The 21940-nt window shown below is 36.8% G+C and overlaps 1 pseudogene; it reads left to right on the forward strand.

The window, feature by feature from the left end:
• Nucleotides 1-13471: 13471 nt before the first annotated feature.
• On the forward strand, nucleotides 13472-18886 carry LOC143571017 (B3 domain-containing protein REM8-like; annotated as a pseudogene).
• The last annotated feature ends 3054 nt before the right edge of the window (nucleotides 18887-21940 follow it).

Below are 21940 nucleotides of genomic sequence, written 5' to 3' on the forward strand. Positions count from 1 at the left end.
TCATGTGCTTGAGCCTCCTCAATCGTCAAAGTTAATCGAAACTCCGGTTTTCCGGATTTCGATTAACCTTACTGTCACCGTTTCAGATTCAGGCGAAGTTAAGGTTTAGGCGAAGTTATCCGTAACTTCGCCTGGAGCTTAAATTCGCCTGAGGCGAAGTTATCCGTAACTTCGCCTGATGCTCAACTTCGCCTGAAACTTAAATTCGCCTGAGGCGATGTTGTGGTGAGGCGAACTTAAAGATGAAGCGAAGTTGTTCCCAACTTCGCCCCAACTTTAACTTCGCCTGGAACCTTTTTCACTTAATAATTTTTGGTCGAACTTAAAGCTGAAGCGAAGTTGTTCCCAACTTCGCCCCAACTTTAACTTCGCCTGCACAGTTTTTATCACAACTTCGCTCATGGTAACAAGCGAACTTGTGTTATGTCTTAATGTTTATCTAACTTGGTTCGTTTGTTGCAGAGATGGCTGCTGTTGCCGGTGCTGGAGGTGCTGGAGGAGATGACGGTGATAACCAGAGGCAATTCTTTCCGGGTCACAACATGTTCATTACCTTAGACCCGGAAATGAGCGGTGTTGAAGACTACCGTGAGATCATTTCTTTCCTCATACGCTCGAGGATATTTCACGCAATCACGACGACTCTGCCGATATCCTTACCCAATATCGAGGATTTCTGGCAGACGGTGGAGTATGATTGTCGTGTTGAGCCCCCGGTCATGAGAGCAACAGTAAATAATCAAGAAGTTCAGTTCTCATCTGAACAAATTCGGGTGGCGTTACGCTTTGGAGGGGAGACTCGGAACGACCCTACGGAGTTTGTGGCTCCGTTTCGTGATGGAGCATTTCTAAGAATGGGCTATTCTGGTCCATTGGGCGATACCCAGAGACGGAAGGGGTTCCTACTTGATCAGTGGCGCTTCCTCATGCACGTTATGATAGTATGCATGTCTGGGAGGAAGGCGGGCACTGACGGTATGGGTGCGACCATGCAGTCCGCAATGACTGCACTGACCTATAACAAACGTTATAGCTTCAGTCAGATGGTCTTTTACGAGATCGACAGACAGAGGAGGGCAATGGCTCGTGAGCGGTTCATAATGTATCCAAGATTCATCCAGATGATCTTGAACCATGTGGCTCCAGCTTTGCCTCAACGACGCCCGATAAGATACGTGGAGAATGTGAGCAAACGTATCTTTGCTCAATGCCGTACATCCAGTGCGAGGAGCAAGCCTGAACGTCGTCCAAGGCATACTCCACTCTTTGGGTTCTTAATAAACCCGGGGTATGTTCCTGCTGCTGGGGACGAGTTCAGAGATCCTCACCCACGACAGGCGGGAGCACCTCAAGCTGTACCTGCTGCGCCTGTTGTGCCGGCTGAAGAGGATGTAGACCTTGATGCTGCATTTGGCGGCCAAGGATTCTTCGACATGGATCGTTTTGATCCACATGAAGAAGTGCAGGTCTCTGCTGCACAGGTGAGGGAAGTGATTGTGACTAGAGCAGCTACGACGGTGGCTGACTCCGATCTTGACGACGTTATGGATGAGGCGAGAAGGATGTTGGTGACTAGAGAGAGGACGTTGGGGAAGAGGAAGAGGACGGTGGATGATAGTGAGTCAGAGGAAGAAGAGGAGGACATACACAAGTTGATCAGACGTTCGAGACGTGAAAGGACAGGTGCTGGTATGGGAGCTGGAGAGACTTCACGTGTTATACGTTTTGCTCCATCCGCACTGTCAGGTATGTCAATTGTTCCTACTTCTGTACAGGTTACAAGCGCTGCAGATGTTCCTGTGGTGGCTACATCAGCTGTTGGCATCCCATCCACTACACTACAGACGACGACTCCGGAGATTGTGTCGTTACCACCTCCAACGCTTACTCCTTCAGAGGTGGTGGCACGGTTTGTAGAGTCGACGGTCGTCGCAACTGCAGGGTTGTCGGTCACGATACCACCTGCGGTTACGTCCACAACTGCTTCTGAAGTCCCAGTTGCATTCGAAATCCCTGCTGAGTATACTCCAGATACATCTAATATGAGATTTGATTTCGATGCAACCATCTCAGACTCGGAGAGAATAGCTGCACTTGAGCGGGTCGTGGCAGAGCAATCAAGGATCAACTTTATCCAGACCCAGGCTATTCAACGCCTTGTAGCAGAAAATCAACTACAGTCGTCCCTCCTGGTTGAGCATGGGAGGATTATAGATGCTATGAAGGCGTTCTTGGCATCTCAGGGGGAGACAGGCTGTAGAGGCGACGAGTTAAGGACTAAGAAGAGAAACGACAGAGACGATGATCCCAATGCACCGAAAGGTGCAGGTGGTGAGTTGCCAAGAACTACTCAAGCTCTTGGGACTTCCACAGCTCAGGGGGAGTCTGCAGGTGCAGTTGGTGGTGATGAGGTGGTAATGGTTGATGATGAAGATGATGTGATTGATGCGTTGAGAGAGTTAGATGATGATATGCTAGATGATGATGTGTTTGATGATGATGTGCTGCCGTGTGAGGAGATTGAGAAGATTGGGGCACAGATTGTGATTGAAGATGGGATAGAAGAGGGGGAGATAGTAGAAGAAGACGTTGAACACGAGATCCCAGATGTTGAGAAAGCTGACATGGGTACTGAGATGGATGAGACTGAGTGGGAGGAGCAGCCTAGGTGGAAGGAAGGCTGTGCTCATTGGTTTATTAAGACCAAGAAGCCTGCTGTTCCAGCCATGTTCAAGAAGAGTTATAACATCAAAGGCTATGCTGAGTCGAAGAAGGGAATTATCTGTTGGATATATGATGAACAGATAAAGTTGTTTGTGGTGAAGCGTTATGATGGTATTCAATACTTCAAAAGAACCCTGAGATCTCTCAATACGTTGCCGGAATGTGAGGTGAAGGATTTGGCCAGGTTGGGCCTGATAAATAGAAGTGACGACAACATGGCAAGAGTGATTGGGAAGATCGTGTGGAAAGAAAGCATAAAAGAGAAGAAGTTTGAATTATTAAAGCCACAGAAGGGAAAGCTCGTGGAGGATACAGAAAGGGGAATGAGAGCAGATGGCAAGCCATGGATGGTGATGAAGTACAAACCGATCCGATGCATCAAGGAGGTTCCAATGAAGATTATGCCTCAAGATGTGTTGAAGAATCTAAAATGGTGGTACGTTGATTGCCAGACTGCTGAAGCCGTGATGGAAGACGAAGACGAACAAGAAGTGCTGAGGGTGTATGATCCGATGCATCTTGTTAACTTATCGAAAGCTGATCTGCAAGTGTTGAATGAAATGAAGATATTCTATATTCCTGCTTGGAAGGACGAAGCAAGGAAATATCAGCGAGTAGTCACGGTATGTGTTAGAGAAGGAGTGCATGCGTGAAGATACAGGATTACAAGACAAGAGCTTAAAGATCAAGATATGAAGCTACTGCCAAGGGGGAGTCTGTTGGTGCATGAATGTCAGTAGTTCATAGTCTAGTGTCTGTAATCGAGTCTGTAATGTTATTTATGTTTTTGTACAAGCGAAGTTGTCAACAAGTTCGCCTAGGCGAACTTGTTGAACAAGCGAAGTTATGGACAACTTCGCCTGAACATATCAGGCGAAGTTGTCGTGTATATAAATACAAGCTTACGGCTTGGTTTAGTATTAATCGTTCAATCAGTTAGTTAGCAGTTTTGGTTATCGAGTTTGTTCGGTAACGTGTGTTTTGTAATAGTGATATTTACATCACGTGAGTTCGGTTTTAATATATAACGTGTTTCGTGTATTCGTGTGTTTGTGTTCTATACTCGTAACGATCTACGCAGGGATTCCGCACCTGAGTAGACCGCGATATCTCGTGCGATCCGTCCAGGGAACCTACATTCATCTTCTTAAGGACATCGTGTTGGATGATGTTGACCGAACTCCCACCGTCAACTAGGATCCTGCGTACATAATGGTTAGCGATAAATAAAGTAATAATCAAACCGTCATGATGAGGATCCTGGATGTTTAGTTTGTCTTCCTCATCGAAGAAGATCCTTTTGTCTGTTGTTAAAGTGGTGGATACTATTGGTCGGTCCCCGTTATCCAATTTGATCTCTTTGGCAAGTCTTTTTGCTGCAGAGAAAGAAGTTCCACATATGTCTAAACCTCCAGATATGAAATTGACCATCCGCACATTTAGCTCATCCTGGTGAGGATCCTGGATACTTGAGTCGAAGAAGATTCTCTCATTAGTCACTCGAGTAGTGGGGATGAGTGGTCTTCTTTCATCGTCCAACTCGAATTCTTCTGTAGGACAAGAAGTTTGAAATATGTCGTATTCTCTGGAGACGAAGTTGATCACATGAGCATCTGGTGGTGGTGGTGTTGCTTTTTGTGAAAGATCTTTAGGATCCTGGATCTTGGTTTTCTTCCTTCCCAAGAGCTCTTTGAAGTGGCCCTTGCTCAGGAGGTATCCAATTTCCCTCCTTAAACCAATGCATTCGTCTTTCATATGGCCAAAATCTTCGTGGAAGGCACACCAATTGGACTTGTCTTTGAAGGTGTTCGTTTTCTCATTCTTACAGGGTCACCTAGCTTTCTCCCCTAGATCCTTCATGGCACAGATCAAACCATGGGTATCTACGGAGAAACAATACTCAGAGATGCAGGGATAGTCTTCATCATCATCTCCTTCTTCGGCTGCTCGTACGTTTTGATTGTTGAACTTGGTGTACGGCTTTGAGTTGTTGTTCCTGTATGAGAATCCTTTATTCTTGTCAAGGGATTCATCTTTTGTTTGAGCGCCCAATCTTTCTTGGATCCTTTTGTCATCTTTCAGCCGTATAAACCTTAGTGCTCTGTTCCTTACTTCATCTAGAGACCTGCGGGATGTCATCACAAGATCATCATAAAAGGGGGAGCCCCTCTGAAGTCCCATCTTGAAGGCTTTAACTGCAGTAGCCATGTCAAGATTAGGGATTTCCAGAGCTTCCCTGCCGAACTCGTGACGAAATCCCTAAGGGATTCATCACTTGGTTGGACAACTTGGTATAAATCACTAGTTAACTTCTTAAATTTCCTTCTACAGGAAAATTGACTGTGAACAAGTTAACTAAATGTGAAAAGGAAGTAATTGAAAAGGGAGGAAGACTTAGCAGCCATTTTAATGCTAATCCTGTCAGTGTGGATCCAAAGCCTTTACACAGGCATGCTTCCTTGAGTCTCTCAGGAATGGGGTTGATCTCTATCATTTCTCCGTATAGTGCCACATGTTCTTCAGGATAAGTGGTTCCATCATAAGTCTTCATGTTAGGGGTTTGGAATCGCTTCGAGATTTCAGCATCATATATAGGCGGAGCAAATCTGGATAATTTGTGGCTTCCCTCAGGTATCTCGGGGATTGGTCGTATCACCCCGGGAACACTAGATATCATATCCTTGAGCTTCTGTAGCTCCTTGGCCATAGCTTGGTTGATATTTGCATCCTGCATGGAACCACGGTTAGCATCTAAGGATAAAGGATCATACAAATTACCTCTTTGTTGGCGAAGGTTGGCATCTCGGATGAGTATCTGGGATAAGATGAGTCAGCGATAGGAGTTGGACCACCCGTCGCGATAGTCTGCATAGGAATGAAATCTCCTTCATGGACTTCGGAGGATCGTTGATGTTGGACTCCTGAGGATCCTTGATTATGATAGAAGGATCCTTGAGGTTGGGAATTATAGGATCCTTGAAGATATAATCCAGAGGATCCTGATTGAAGGATGGCTGATCCTTGTCGGAAGTGTGAGGATCCTTGAGTTTGCTGACCCATGGACCCTTGTTGAAGGATAGATGATCCTTGCTGGAACTATGAGGATCCTTGAGTCTGTTGACCCATGGACCCTTGTTGAATGATAGATGATCCTTGAGTGAACTGAGCCATGGATCCTAGACTAGTGAAATCTAGCATCCTGGGTATCAGGGGAGTGTGATCCTCCGTTGGCCTCTTAGTCTTCTTGACATCTTCTATCTCACAAAGGATCCTCTGGTTGGTCTTGTTCTGCTGCTCCATATATGCTTTAACCTACGAAAACATAGATGAAACATCATTGTTAGTATAACCACCGGCGCAGCAGCAGCGGTTTTCGAGCTCTGGAAGACTGGTAACTGCGTCGTGCTTCCAGCAGCAGCAGCCCTTGGTGCTCCCGTGATTGGCGGAGGCATCGGCGGCAAAGCTCTTGATGAGAGAGAAACCGAATATGGCATAGTTGATGAAGTAGAGGTTGATTGAGAGGCCGTTGATGGTGATATGGGTATGAAAAGTTGAAAATTGATAGCGAATAATCTGGATTATAGCACCAATGGCCCCACGATGGGCGCCAAATTGTTTTGGACAAAAATCTGGTAAGGATAATGTATCCAAATCTGTTAAAGTGATGTATAGTGCTATGCTAATAATAACGATTATATAAATGAAAATGGAGTGAACACGGTGATTTGTTGTGAGGAAAAACCTTTTGACCTTGTTCAGATCAAAAGAAAAAAACCCGGGTGATGACAACTCGTCGATCACCGGTTTATTAATATCAAAAAATGGGTTACAAAGGTTGTGGAGATTATATCGATGTTACAAGAATTGCTAATGTGTACAGAGAGAATAATTGTTTCTGCTCTAGTGTGTGTGAGTACAGTGATATATCTAATCGATCGTTCTCAATGTATATAAAGAAATTGCATGTAACTAAAAGTCCTAACTATCCGCCATTATTCCACTACTCTTCCAACGTTCGTTTGACCACGTGCATGTAGCTTCCAGTTTCGAGATTTAAGGTAGACCAAGTCCTTTAGCCGTTACTCCTGTTGAATAATATCCTACACATACGAAACAATTGTTAATAATATTAACCTCTGAGGATCCTTGATCTTCGATATGGTTCTGGAACTCTTCGGGAGGATAACTGATCCAGACACATCTTCAAGGATAATATATCCTCAGCGGAGAAAATATCAGCCCTCACAAGCACTAATTTTTTTTCTTATCATTATTAGGTTATGTGTAGTGGAGATGCTACGAAATTGGGCGACTTGCGTCATGTGACGTTTAGTCAGCAAAGGATGATCTTTTATTTTAAGGGTGTAGTCGTGTTGTAGCCCTTATTTATATATATATATATAAATATATATATATTACATTGTAATAGATTTAGGACTTTTCATCTTCCTGAGAAGCAGCCGTAATATTTATTACTCTCACTATCTTACCGCCGGAAAAAATTGATTGTTCTCCTGTACTCCGGCGACTCTTCCTCTCTGCCTATTGTAACGGTCCTCCCATCAATACTCCATTCATGTCAATTGATTGATATTAAGAACTGTATGTCGTTACAGTTGTTGCTCGTTATACAGATTTCAACCGTAACCCTAATTCTCTGCCTCATCTATCTCGCTATAAAGCCTTAACCGCAGTATAATATGCAAAACACAAAACCCTACCAACATCTCTAAATCATTCAAAATTGGTGCTCCGGGATCTAGGATGAGGAGTGGGGAAAACGAAACGCCTGCGGAAACTGTAAATTCCATAAATTGATGCTACCGGATTTAGGGTTATTTCAATGGATACTAGAAGTCAATTGTAGCTGCTGGTGATGGAACTGGAGGTTCTGCTATGGCACTGACTGTGGATAAACCCAAAATCGCTTCTCATACAGTATATTCTCAATTCTACCAAGATTTTTGTATGTTACTCTTAAATTGACCAATCAGTATTGATTTTCTTCATTAATTATGTTCACCAAAGGTTGTATTTTAGCCATAATTTACTAAACACATATGTTATTCATGCTAATGCACATGTAATTTACTACTTTTTAATGTGCCAGTGATGCATCAAATTGTTTATGTCAAATTTACAATATCTAATTACACTGAACACGTTTAAAAACACAAGTAAATTGGTAAAACGGGTCAACCGATGAACCCACAGGGCTGACAGTTTAGCTAAACATGTAAGCGGGTTCGACACGAGTTTTGGTATAGCAAAATTTTAAATCGTGTTCGTGACTAATGAAGAATAAAATTATGCATGGAGATGGTAACGTTATGAATTTAGTACCTGCTTGATGCATTGATCTTGTTATTATTCATGCTTGCAAAGATTATGTATTTTTGTTTGCAGCAATACAAACAAACAGAAGCTTCTCAAGAGTCTTTTATGACTTGAAAAATGGCCAAAGGCAACGGTTTTGGGCTTGCAAAAACTTCAGGTTGTTTTAGTTTTATATTTGAAGAGGGTTAAGTTTCACATAACCAAGATATTGTAGAGCTCCAGCCTGGTTCTGAAGGGATTCCTTTGTTAGGTACTTTAATTATTATTGGTGATTTTTTTAAAGAATTGATGTTTTTTTATAAAACAAGCAACGAAACATTAATAAACTATCTTTTGTTTTAATATTAGAAGTGATGAACCTCTCCCGGTATGTTTATATGTTTATTGATGAAGTTGTCCCTAAACCGTATCATAACTCTGCATATATGCTTTTTGTGGTTATGAAGTTCTTTATTTGGTAATTCATTCGATTTGTCACTGCTGGAAAATGCACACTCTTTTTTAGCTATATGCATATTTTTGTTTTTGCCAGAACTGATTTTGAAGAAACTGAATATTCCAAGTAACACTTTGGTGTGAAGCGTTGAGATATTGTCAGTATCGTCGCGTTTCAGGTTTGCAATTTAAACATGCAGTTTGCTTTGTTTATTTTATATTGTTAGAAGTGTGAGTGGCTTTGGGTGATGCACTTCATGTGTTTGTTAACGTGTTTAAGCACACTTAGAACCCACCCCAATTGTTGCTTGATTTAAACTATTTATTAACTTACTTTTTGACTTGATTCATTGTCTTATTTGTTCGTTAAAAACCAAAAAAATTGGCATTATTGAAGATGCAAATAATGATAATCTGTTTACATGTTATTCTACTTGAACTATAAAGTGATCCGAGTCATTTTAAAACATGGTTGTTAGGGACATTCCCCTGATGTTAGGGACATTCCCCTGATGTGGGTACACTGCTAGCTGGGGGTGCACCAGCTGCATATAGAGTTTACAATATGACACATGGTCATGGAACCCATGAAGCAAAATTGAACCGAAACAAAACCACCAACAACCAAAAACCTGAAACTGAATGAAACCTAAAAACCATAAAAAACAGGATATCCAGGGACAAAAACGAATAAACAATTGAATTCGAACCGAACCGAAATGAAACCAGCAATCAAAAAAATCAAACCTGAACGAAAAAAAGCCTAAAGAAAACAAAAAAAAATAACTGAAACGAAACCTAAAATAAAAAACTAAAAACTAAAATCCAAAAAACTGAAACCACACCGAAACAAAACAAAAAATTGAAAAACTAAACCTGAACCAACACTCGATACGGGTCAAAACACAGTATGCGAATTGTAATTTTAGTTAACTACTCATAGTATTTATTTTAATTTACATTACTTTTAATCAAGTGATTCATCATTTGTTTGTTTTCGTTTCGTGGCTACATGAACAAGAGGAAATTTGAAGATGAAATTTTGGAGATTCGTGTGGCAAAACACACCTGTACATATAATAATAGGCGTTTGTTATATTGTTTCAGATAACTTTTCAAGAACTGAATTTCAGTTTCTTTTGTTGCTAAGTTGAAGATGTTATTTGTCTTGTGTTGATCTTTACGCTTTTATAGCTTTGAGATCTTTATTATTAATCGTGACGACTTGTCTTTATCCATTGTTATAGTGGACTCAAAATATTGGGTGTTTGTGTTTCTCTACCAGGTGAAATATTTTAGACAATAAAGGCTTTTTTTAATGTGTCTTTCCAAAATGATTATTGCCACTTAGAGATTTAGAATTACACATTTAAAGCTTACTGATGGTTTTACATTTATCTTGATACTAAGTACTTGCAAGTTGCAACAACGTTTACATGCATCTCCAATCAATCTTTTTGGCCGTAACTAATTAAAATTACGAACATAAATGTATGAATTTGTGATGTAGGTGTGATTCTTTTTCAAACACGTTACAGGCTCAATTCAATCAAAATAATGAATTCCAACAATATTTTTGGCAAGTTCATATTAGCTGTTTGATGAAATATCCAAATGAAGTTATGTTTGTAATAACCTGCTTTCTTGATTAGTTGATTGTATAGTGTGCTTTGAATGATGATTTAATTGTGGGAAAAAACAAACTATGTGAACACAAATATTTTGTTTGTATTTATGGTTCAGTTACAAGTCGAAACCATGTTTTTCAATAACGGGTCTAATTTAACCCGTTAACCGGTTACACTTTTGGTAATGTTAAGGGGTTACTGATCAAATTTCTCCAAGTTTACCATTCGGTTGCCGGTAAAAACCTTGTTTTTTAAAAACGGGTCCAAGTTAATCTATAAACGGGTTACATATTCTTCGTATTTACCATGTTATATTTCACACCCGCTGCAAAGCGCGGGCTCTTTGCTAGTGTGTATATATATATATATAGATATATTACACAAATATAATACGATTATAATAAACACATTACACACAACAGGTGATAAAAACCCGTCGCCCCCCTTATCACCCAGGGGGTAGCGTTTTCTCCTTTTTATCGCCCCAATTTGGGCTAATTATGGCCCCGTTGCGGAGGCCAATTACGGGGCTGGTGCCTTTGGATCTTGATTGGTCCACGTGGCACCAATCCCGTCTAGACACTTCATTTTTTATTTTTTTTTCGATTTTGTTTTCGTAAAGTTTGACTGGGCCACTTTGCGACACATTATTTGGTCTCTTTTGGATTTTTTAGTTACGGTCCGACTGAATGCCTATTTTGTATTTTGTTTTGTTTTGTTTTAGTTCTGGTACCATAAAGAAAATGATGAGAACTGACCGAATTCGAGTAGACTCAACGTTTTTTGTTTTAGGTTCAGTACCATAACAAACATGAAGAAAACCCACCAAATGCCGGTTTTATTTTGTTTTTTATTTTAGTTCTGGCACTGTAATGAACTTGACAGAAACCAATCCAATTTACGTAGACTCACCACCTCAACGTCGGGATCGACAACGGTCAAGTTTTACCAACACCCGAGTTTTCCAGTTGACGCCACCCCATTAGTCCACCTCAAATTTTATTGTTTATTGTTTTTATTTTGGTTTTAGTTCTGATACAATAACAAACGTAAACGAAACCGTCCGAATTCGTGTCGACTTACCACCTCAACACTTGCGGCCAACAACGCTTGGGTTTTACCATCGCCCGGATTTTATCGACCTGTTCCGATGCAACGCGCTAGGTAAATCACTAGTTTATAAATAAATTCACTCTCTACTATTTTTTTTACACTCATACAATCATTTTTTACTCTCTTATATTTCTATCAATTTAATTATATTTTTCCCAAAAACATCATATTATGGAACAACCAAATCCTGGATCGAGAATTAGAGAGGGCTAAGAATATGGAGCTATGAAGTAGCAATGTTACCAAATGCTTGGGTCCATGTTCCCAAAAACTTGGACCATGTGAACAATTAATGAATGTCGAGTTTTGGCAACGAGTATCCCTATTTTGTGTCAGAGAGAAGATCAAGAGATTGTACCATGTACCAAGTGTCAGGACCAGCCCTTAGGGGTGGCTGGGTGGTCGACGACCACAGGCACGACATCCAGTTAGGCCCGAAATATTTTATTTTTATAAAAATTTATATGTATTTTTATGAAAAACAACATGTATATGTAATGTTTAAACTTAATTGCAAATAACTAGTTTGGCTTAGTGGCAAATGGTTATGACTATCAACCAAAAGGTTGTGGTATCTAGTCTCATTTTAGGCATGATTAAGCCTATTTTTATATAAAAAAAATTTTACATAACCCAAATCATAAGCAAGTATGCTCATTTAAAAATTAAATTGTTTAAACCCAACAAAATTCTCATTTTACTTGAGGTCCAAAATATATTGTTCGCCTTCGGCCCAAAATATTTTTCGTCTTCTCGTAGCCGGCCCTGCCAAGTGTGTTCAAAATGACAAAATATGATGAGACAAATTAACGCTTACGATAACGACTCATTTAAAGTAAAAGCGAAAGTTAAAAAATAAATGAAACTGAGAATAATATTTTTATGCATATCTTTTTATGAATGAAGTATTGTCGGGTTCGAGTCTTATTGTGTCACTTGAGACATTGTGAAAATATTAGTTGTTCATAATAAAAGTATTGTTTAATTATTTATGTATTTTTAAAATGAGATCTATGCATTTTTATTTATTTTTTGTGCTTTTTTTTAACAATTTATTAGTAATTTTTAATTAAATATTCAAATTATCTATACTATATATAATACATGTGACATAGACAAATTAAGATACCCAATTTTTAAGTAATTTACAACTTTTAATGCCTAAGATACACCTTATATAGCATGTAAGATAGAGACAAACTTGTCCATTAGAAAATATGTCTTGAAATAGTTACAACAATGCCCCCTCAACTTTACTCAACTTTTGTAAATTTAAGAAATAGTTACTACTTTGGACATTCATCTTTACATATATATTCATTTTAGTTTTAATTGTAAATAACTTCCCACCAATGATTTTCCAACAACCATAACTTTTTCATACCTTAATATTTTTTATAAAGCACTATAAAAATGAGCATTTTATTGTCTTTAATTTGAGTATGGTATTGCTATATATATATATTTTTTAATAACATTTACGTATGGGTGATCACAATTCAGTTTTAACGGCTTCTAAGATATACCGTGAGCCAAACCGTTGGTTCGATTTTTTGTTATTGAGAACCGAAACTGAACCGTTGAAACTTTAAACTGAATCGTTACTAATGGTTTGATTTCACGCATTGAGCTTCAGTAATAAGTTTACCGTTCGGATCCGGTTTTATATAGCCAATTTTCTGTATAAACCATAAACCAAACCGTTTGCTATGGTTTGAACATTCGGAAACCAGCTGACCAAAAGTGATAACTGGTTCCACCGTTTTCAAGGTTTCAAATGAACCATAAACATCCACAATTGTTACACGATTACTATGATTTTTGTTCCCCGCTGTATCACACGGGCACCCGTCTAGTTTAGAGTGTGACGCGATCTCTTTTAATAGTGCAAAATAGTACAACTTAAAATTAAGATAACAATATTGGATTGATCAGGTTTGGTAAGGTAGTTTGAAATGTTTATAGTTATATCTCAGCTATCCAAAATGTTAACAGTTGCTCTCAAGTCTAAACTCTAAACTTTTTGGTTGGTAGCACACTTCATTTAATGCTTACTTGATAATCTACAACTTATACGTACGCCAGTTTATAAACTTTTATTATCAAGACAACTTGATAGTCATCAAATATAAATTTTTATTAAACACTTGGATTACTTTGTTATGATATTTTTATAAGATACTAGGACCTTTGAGATTATTACCTCTTATCATAGCATATTTTTTGCAGCAGCCATGGCTGACCCTTCAAATCACTTCTTCAAGTTCATTCCACCAGGCTTCAAATTCAACCTTGTAAGCTTTTATATGCATCGATCATCAGGAGCAATGCTCATTTATGATATTTTTTTTTACGTACTGACTCCACATTTTCATCCAAATTTCGCCAATATGCATCAACGCAACTAATATTCATTCACAATGTGATAAATGTTTATTAAGAGATTTGTTAACTTTCAGATTCAAGTCATCAATGGATTATGGATCCAATAAAAACAAAATGAAAACATAATAATAATAATAATAATAATAATAATAATAATAATAATAATAATAATAATAATAATAATAATAATAGTTTGTCTATATTTGAATTTACAGTCGATTCCAAAATCTTTTTTGACGAACTTGGACGGATGGAGATCCAAAAAAGCAATACTGAGACGAGGGTGTCACAAATGGCCGGTGGACATTAGCGACGGAGGGGTTTGGTGACGGATGGAGGAAGTTTGTGGTGGATAATGGAGTGCAAGAGTTTGACTTTATTATATTCAAACATCATGGAAACATGGTGTTTGACCCATCTACATGTGAAAGGCAGTATCCAAATCTATGTGACGAGGTAGAAGATTCTCTCCTAGAATCTCATTCGCTTCACACACATAGTAAGCTCTCTTTTTTTGCACTCCCTGCTTCATAGATTGTACTTTCTTTTATGTTGGTGCCTTTATGAGTTTAGAGGTGCAAATTTTTGACATGATACAAGACTAACATCAAATTTGTATATAAAGGGGTTTGCGTCTGTTTTATGACGAACCCATGAACATGTTTAGCTAAACGGGTTGTGTACGGGTTAAACCCGACATGCTTGCGGATTGACCCGTTTTGGCCATTTATTTATTTTGATTTTTTTAATATTTTATGTAATAAATAAACCGGAGGTGTATCTTATGCTAAAGTTTAAAACTTGAAAAGAAATTAACATGCAATTTTATAATTAAAAAGGAATTGTTTTATACAAATTTGTGTGTGTATATATATATATATATACTAGTTTTTATCCCCCGTATTACGGAGGCTGTTTTACATTATTCGTTTTTAATTTATACTTTTTTGGAGTTTATATTTATTTATTGTAAGAGAATTTATAATATACTTAGAGTTTGATGATAAAATGGTTTCACAAATAACTAAGATGTTATAACCCGGTTTAAAAGTTAGCTGGGTTTGGTGAGACCCAGACCCGCTTATTTTTTTTACTATAAAATTGTTTCTTAATTATAAATAATATCTTTTTTTTAAATTATATAATAATTTTTAGTATATCTTATTTTAAAGGATTTTCACATCAATAATTTGGTGAGAATAATTTTTAATTTAATGATGTTATAACTCGTTTAAGGAATATCTGGGTTTGGTAAGACCCATACCCATGAATTCGGGTCAAATGCATGAAAAACCTTCATTTAAAAATCAAGCAAATCCGGTGACTCCAAAAAAAAGGGAGCGAACATATCGCGACAGTAGGATTTTTATGGGTCCCCCCGTATTACGGGGCTGTTTTACATTACTCGTTTTTAATATTTATATACTTTTATGGGTTTAATTTTATTTATTGTAATGAAATTTATAATATACTTAGAGTTTGATGATAAAATGGTTTCACAAATTACTAAGATGTTATAACCCGGTTTAAAAGTTATATGGGTTTGGTGAGACCCAAGACCCGCTTATTTTTTTTACTATAAAATTGTTTCTTAATTATAAATAATATTTAAAATAATCATATAATAATTTTTAGTATATCCTATATTTTATAGGATTTTCACATCAGTAATTTGGTGAGAATACTTTTTAATTAAATGAAATTTTATAGCCCGTTTAAGGAATATCTGGGTTTGGTAAGACCCATACCCGTGCATTCGGGTCAAATGCATAAGAAGCCTCCATTTAAAAATCAAGCAAATCCGGTGACTCCAAAAAAAAGGGGGAGCGACCACATCACGACGCATAAGATTTTTATGTTTTCGTTTATATATATATATTGCTTTTAAAATGTTAAATACGTATTGATATGCAAAAAATATATAAATAAAAACCTTTCAGTTCAAACAGGTCGTGTTTGGATCAAACCGTGAATATAAGTGTCGTGTTCGGGTTGACGTGTCTGACATGATTTTTGGGTTTGGTTTGGGTTCGGGTTAAATTTTTGGGTTTGTGCTGGGATGGACCCAACACGACCAGTAACAACCTTGGCTAATTTTGTTTTGATATGTGATTAGAGAGATCGAAGATGCTCAACAAGCGCAAGAGGACGGACCGACTATTCTTCTCCAAGAAAAGATGTACCTCCACTGGACGATGATCGTTGTTTTGTGACCACAATGATGCCTTACTCGATCCAAACCTCACGAATTGTAAGTCAACTTAAATTTAGATTGAACAATTTTTTTTTTGTTAAAAGTTCGAAAATTTAGTTACTTGATTAAACTTGAAGCAAATTAGGATACATCGCCAATAGGATGTTCTTGGGCGGCTTTGAAAAGCCATGTGGCCGGTTTTGACATTCCTCTTTGGAATACACGATGGATATAATTAAAAAAATTAATAAACATCTTAGAACCAAGAAATATGAACTCCGAGAACCGCATAATGGATTTGTACATTTTACTTTATGTTATATTGAAAACGGGTTTATAACGTGCGAAGTATGGCTAGTGTGCGAAGCATTAAAATAATTGTTACGCTATAGTTTTAAAATTGCGAAATAATTTTACACTACAACAAAATTTGGACGAGGTTAATACTTATTTAGTTACTTTAAAGCTGTACGGTAATGATTGTGGATGCTCTTATATAATGATATAATTGGTGTTAAATCTGTTTGCCACAAAATTCAGTTCCACTACATCATGATAAACTTCTGTTCCAGATGTCCTGAAAACAAAGAACAAATGTAGTTGGTCGAGTCCAAATTTAGCGGTTGTGAACGAGTGCATCATTATACGTGTTTTGCAGAGTGTTCCTTTGAAGTTCGCTCGATCAAATGGATTAATTACCAGAAAAATGCATACACAAGTAGTTCTAGTGGACGAAGCAGAGAATACTTGGCCAGCAACGGTCCATATCAGGACCGATCAAATTCGTTTAACAGGCTGGCGTAACCTCATAATAGCAAATGACTTAAGAGTTGGAGACGCGTGTATGTTTGAGCTCGTAAAAGCAGGAGAAATGCCTGTTTTCAATTTCTATAGTACGTATCTCTCCAAATCTTTCAATATATAGCTATTTATTTTGTTTTTTATTAATCTAACTTTATTGTTAGATATAGCGAAGAATCCCACCAACAACAATATTCAAGTAAAGAAGGAGACCAGTTTGACGATACAGGTTACCAGCTCAACACGTTACTATATTTCTACTCTGAAGCCATATAGCTGTGAAAGGTCATATTTGTTAACTTCTCTAACACCTTATATTGATATTTTGGTAAAACGAAATAACTAGCTTGCATACATAAGCATGTTTCTTTACATATGGTGAGTCTTTGTAGCATCTTCCGGCTAAATTTTCAATATCAAATGGTTTAAGAACGGGAAAAATGATTCTTAGAGACGATAAAGGTAGATCATGGAAAGTTCAGCTCAACAAAGAACGTGCAAATTACCGATTTTATCTTGGATGTGGTTTTAAAGATTTTTTGATTGCGAACGGATTAATGGTAGGTGATAGGTACAAGTTTGAGCTCCTTGAGAATGAGAAGGACAAGTCTCCCGTTGTGAAGTTTTCATGTAAGCTATTATATCTTTTCTTTGTTTTCATTTTAGTTGTTTTTGTCTTCGAATTTGATTCAACTTGTGTCAAACGTCTGTTATCTTTTTAACTTTTCGTGTAAGTTATACTTTTATCAATGTGATGTTATTATTCTTTTAGATCTGGGAAATAAGGCAATCAAGGACAATATTCAGTTACAAGAGACTAGTTCAAAGATAAAGAAGGTGATTGGTTCAACTCTTGTAATAAAACAGAGTGCTAGCATAGCGCCAAACGAGTCAAAAGTTAAGCTCGTTTTAAGTTGAGTCTTTCTAGCTGAATTGCCATCAGACTATTTAGCTGGTTTTAAAAAGTCTATTAGCTCCCACCAAATTTAAAAGTTAAGCTTGTTTTAAGTTGAGTCTTTGTAGCCATTTTGCCACCGAACGTTGATTATTTTGCCACTAGACATCATGAAAGGTGATGGGTCCGACTCTGCTAATTACAAGAAATTATGCTATCTACCATTCTACCAACGAATAAAAGTTAAACTTGTTTAATATGAGTCTTTCTAGCCAGTTTCCCACTTAATTATTTTGGATATATAATTATGTAATATGTCACGGCTGCTCTAATAGGGTTATGAGTAGATCCACTCTTATGCACTAACATGAAAGGTGATTGGTTCGACTATGATTGTGAAAAAGGAATGCTAGCTCCCAATAAATGAAAGTTTAGCTCGTTTTAAGTTGAGTTACTAGTCAGTTTGGCTCAACTCGAGTTATACAAAATTATGATAGCTCAGAATGAATCAAAAGTTAAGCTCATTTTAAGTACATCTTTCTTGCCAGCTTGGAAATGGCTAGACATTAAGTATTTTGTCACTAGACTGCGTCATGAAAGGTGATTGGTTCGACTATGGTTTTGAAAACGTCTTCTAGCTCCCAATTAATCAAAAGTTAAGCTTGTTTTAAGTTGAGTCTTTCTAGCCTCTACACATCAACTAATTTCCACCAGACATCATGAAAGGTGGTTGGTATGACTTTGGTTATATATAAGTCCAATAGCTCCTAATGAATCAAAAGTTAAGAATGTTTGGTGTATCTAGCCAGTTTACCACTAGCAGTAACTGCTTTGTTATTTTGGATTATAAAAGTGGAATATTACTTTTTCTTTAGGCTCATGAGATCGATCCACTTTTGTGCACCAACATGTATATGTGACATAACTTACATATCTATTGCAGTGGAAGTAGACTCAACTCCATCTGAAATAGAAGGCTGCCCACACTACAACGGTGAAGTAAAGTCCTACATAGAAAAGTCGATTCTGGCTATTCAATGCATTATAGTTTTCGTTATTAGAAAATCAAAAAGCACAATGTATAGTCTGCGTTACATATAAATTAATAACAATTTGGTGCATGTAGTACTTGCCTAGTAAATTTGCAAGGAAAAAGGGATTATTCAACAAGGAAGAATTGATTCTCGATCAAATACGACAATGAAAGGTTATGGAGTGTGCCTATAAAGCGCTCTGGGGACTATTGTTACATAGGACGAGGATGGACGGATTTGTGCTGCAAATGGCTTGAAGGAAGGAGATCTTTTCAAACTTGAGCTCGTCATCAATGGTGAAATACATGTCGCAAACTTTCACAGCCAAAAGGTCCATTAGTTACATTTAAGTACTTATAAACAAGGCTTGCCTTTCTTGATGGTTAAAAATATGTTGTTTTGTAACGTATTCTGACAAAAAAAAGAAGTATGTATTAAACTACATCTAGTTTTTGTAAAAGCATCTGAGATGCTTGTAGTAGAATTACCAACTATTTCATAGTGAATGATCACATGGCAACCATAGCATGCACCACTTCATCCCATCGACAAAGCCACCATTGTTAACCACTGGTCACTACTCTAGTCCTTTTTACATCACTTTCCCTACCATCACGGAGAACGATCCTTAAACTCTTTCATTAGATAACGATTTAGAATAGTTTGCTTTATAACACAACTTTTTGAAGTAAGAGATTATAGGAAGGTGAACAAAGTATGGTTAATGGTACACCAGTGATAGGTTAACTCTACATTAGGAACATGTCTCGTATGACATGTATACGAGTCGTATAGCCTGTCAATGTTACCCAGCAATCTCATATTTTTTTAAAACAAAGGAATATTTTGCATTTAAACCCTCTTTGATCAAGTCAAAGATGGTAGCTGGCAACAATTAGCTAGTTAAGTGATATTTTCTTGGACATATGTAGTTAGGCGCTTCCCACTCCATAGCGTCGGGAAGACCGTCCCCGGGCGCCATGGAGGGGGGGGGCTGCCCACACAGCACCAGGTGAAGAGGAAAGGTTGGTTTTGATTGGTGGGTTTTTATATGTTTATATGTTATTTTTTTTATAAATAATAATAATAAAATAATAAGGTAATAATTGTTGGGGCCTCATCCACTACACAAAAATATCCCTATATTAACGTGGCGTCACATGTTGCACAACGCCCACAAAAAGACTATATCCATTACACATAGTCTTAGGCCTACTTAAAGTCATAATTCACCTACTTCTTGTAAACTCGGAGGTCTGAAGAAAGAAAAGCAACATTAACACATGGCATTGAAATATGAGTAAAACAAGAAAATATTGTGTTATTTAATATTTGTTTTCTGTTGTTTATTAGTATAAAAATATTACCCCCTTTTTATATTGCCATTTGACTTTCCAATCAAATTCATCGTAACATTCATAATGATCAACTTATCACCGTATCAAGATAAGTTTTACTTTAGTCGACCATTCAAGTCCCGATCGATAAACAAACACGAACTAAACGAATAAATCTTGTCTATATTAATCAGAAAATATTACTCAAAAAACTAATTACAACTCTCAAACCCAAACTCGGTTTGACTCTTGGTTAACCCTAAGTCGGTTACATCTCATGTGTGCCTCTAGATGAACCCTAACTCGGTTGCATCCACACCTCACAATCTATAATGTTTAACCATAACTCGGTTTATATAGATTAACATAGCTTACTAGTCAAGACATTACCATTTATAATAAATCCATAATTACAGCCCCATAAATCCATTACATATTAATGAATCTCACAGGCCCAATACATCTAACCCGTTAACCTATATATGACAGGCTTATTAAGTTGTGAATTACATCCAACATTATCAATGTTACCCATAGAGGCAATCTCATTGTTTTCTTTAAAACAAAGGAACATTTTGCATTCATTAAGAAACCCTTTTGATCAAGTCGAAGATGGCAGCTAGCAATAATCAGCTAGTTAAGTGATGTTTTCATTAGGCCTATTTAAAGTCATAATTCACCTACTTCTTGTAAACTCAGAAGTCTGAAGAAAGGAAAAAAAACATGAACACATGGCATTGAAATCTGAGTAAAACAAGAAAATAGACAAGACTAATTCTAAAAAAAGTTAATTGACAAATTACTTTAGATAAAATAGGTATTGTGTTATTTTATATTTGTTTTCTGTTGTTAAAAAAACTTATAATCTTATTCGTATAAAAATATTACCCCTTCTTTCTAAAATTGGACTTACCAATCAAATTCATCGTAACAATTATAACGATCAACTTATCACCATATAAAGATAAGTTTTACATCTATCGACTCGTATCATTCTTCCGATCAAAATCTGTAAAAAATCCGTTTGGAACTCGGAAAAAAACTTAACGACGATATGTTTTTTTAACGGGGTCCATTGAGACAAAAATAGTAGAAAGGTTGGACCGTTGGTAGTGATTTTTAAAGCTGAGATTATTATCGACCAATACGTAAAATGTGGAATTATTTATTTCTAATTTACCCTAAAAAAGAATAAATTAAGGTATTGAACCCATGGCATTGAAACTTGGAAGTATGAAAAAAGGAAAGCAACATGAACACATAGCATTGAAATCTAGTAAACAAGAAAATAGACAAAACATGACTGATTAAAAAGAAAGTGACAATTTAGTTTAGATAAAATACCATATATATATATATATATATATTTAAATGTAAATGGTAGTTATCTCACAAATATCACTATTCATAGGATGAAACACTTACCATTTCACATTTGGTGTAAAACCGTTATATTATATGATAAACGTATGGACACTTCATTTACAATTCTAGGGTAGAGATATTGTACGATAATGGCTTAACGTACGAGAGGTACGCGAGACACTCAAAGGCAAAAAACAAAGGCAAAAGTACTAAAACGCTCAAAAACGCTCACCCAAACCCTAAACGCTTAGCCAAAAACCTAAAACGCTTAAAAAACGCTCAAAACGGTTTCGTGAAAAAAAGTGAAAAATTGATCGATTAACAATCCAGAATTGTTTTTTCGGTGAACCAATGATTAATTGGATATGTATTGACAATTCCGAGATGTTGGAATGTGATTTCATAGATCGATTTCGTGAAAAAATAGATTCACATATCTATTATACGTTAAAGTATTATTGTATTAGATCTTTTTCCTACAATTCTAATCCATTAACTTAATTGATTTAATATTATTATATTTTTCATATAATTTTGTTAGACCTTTAATTCAGCTTACTTTCTATATTTTATTTTAGTATATTCTTTTCTTTCTTCTATAAACATCTTTTACATTTTTTATATTCCATTTATGAAATTCGAAATATAATGTTTTCTTAAATAACGAATATATTGTTTTGAAATCCTTATTT

This window comes from Bidens hawaiensis, unplaced genomic scaffold (assembly GCF_021521415.1).
Source record: "Bidens hawaiensis isolate Kalapana, Puna unplaced genomic scaffold, B.hawaiensis_p1.1 tig00025182_1, whole genome shotgun sequence".
Classification (NCBI taxonomy): Eukaryota; Viridiplantae; Streptophyta; class Magnoliopsida; order Asterales; family Asteraceae; genus Bidens; species Bidens hawaiensis.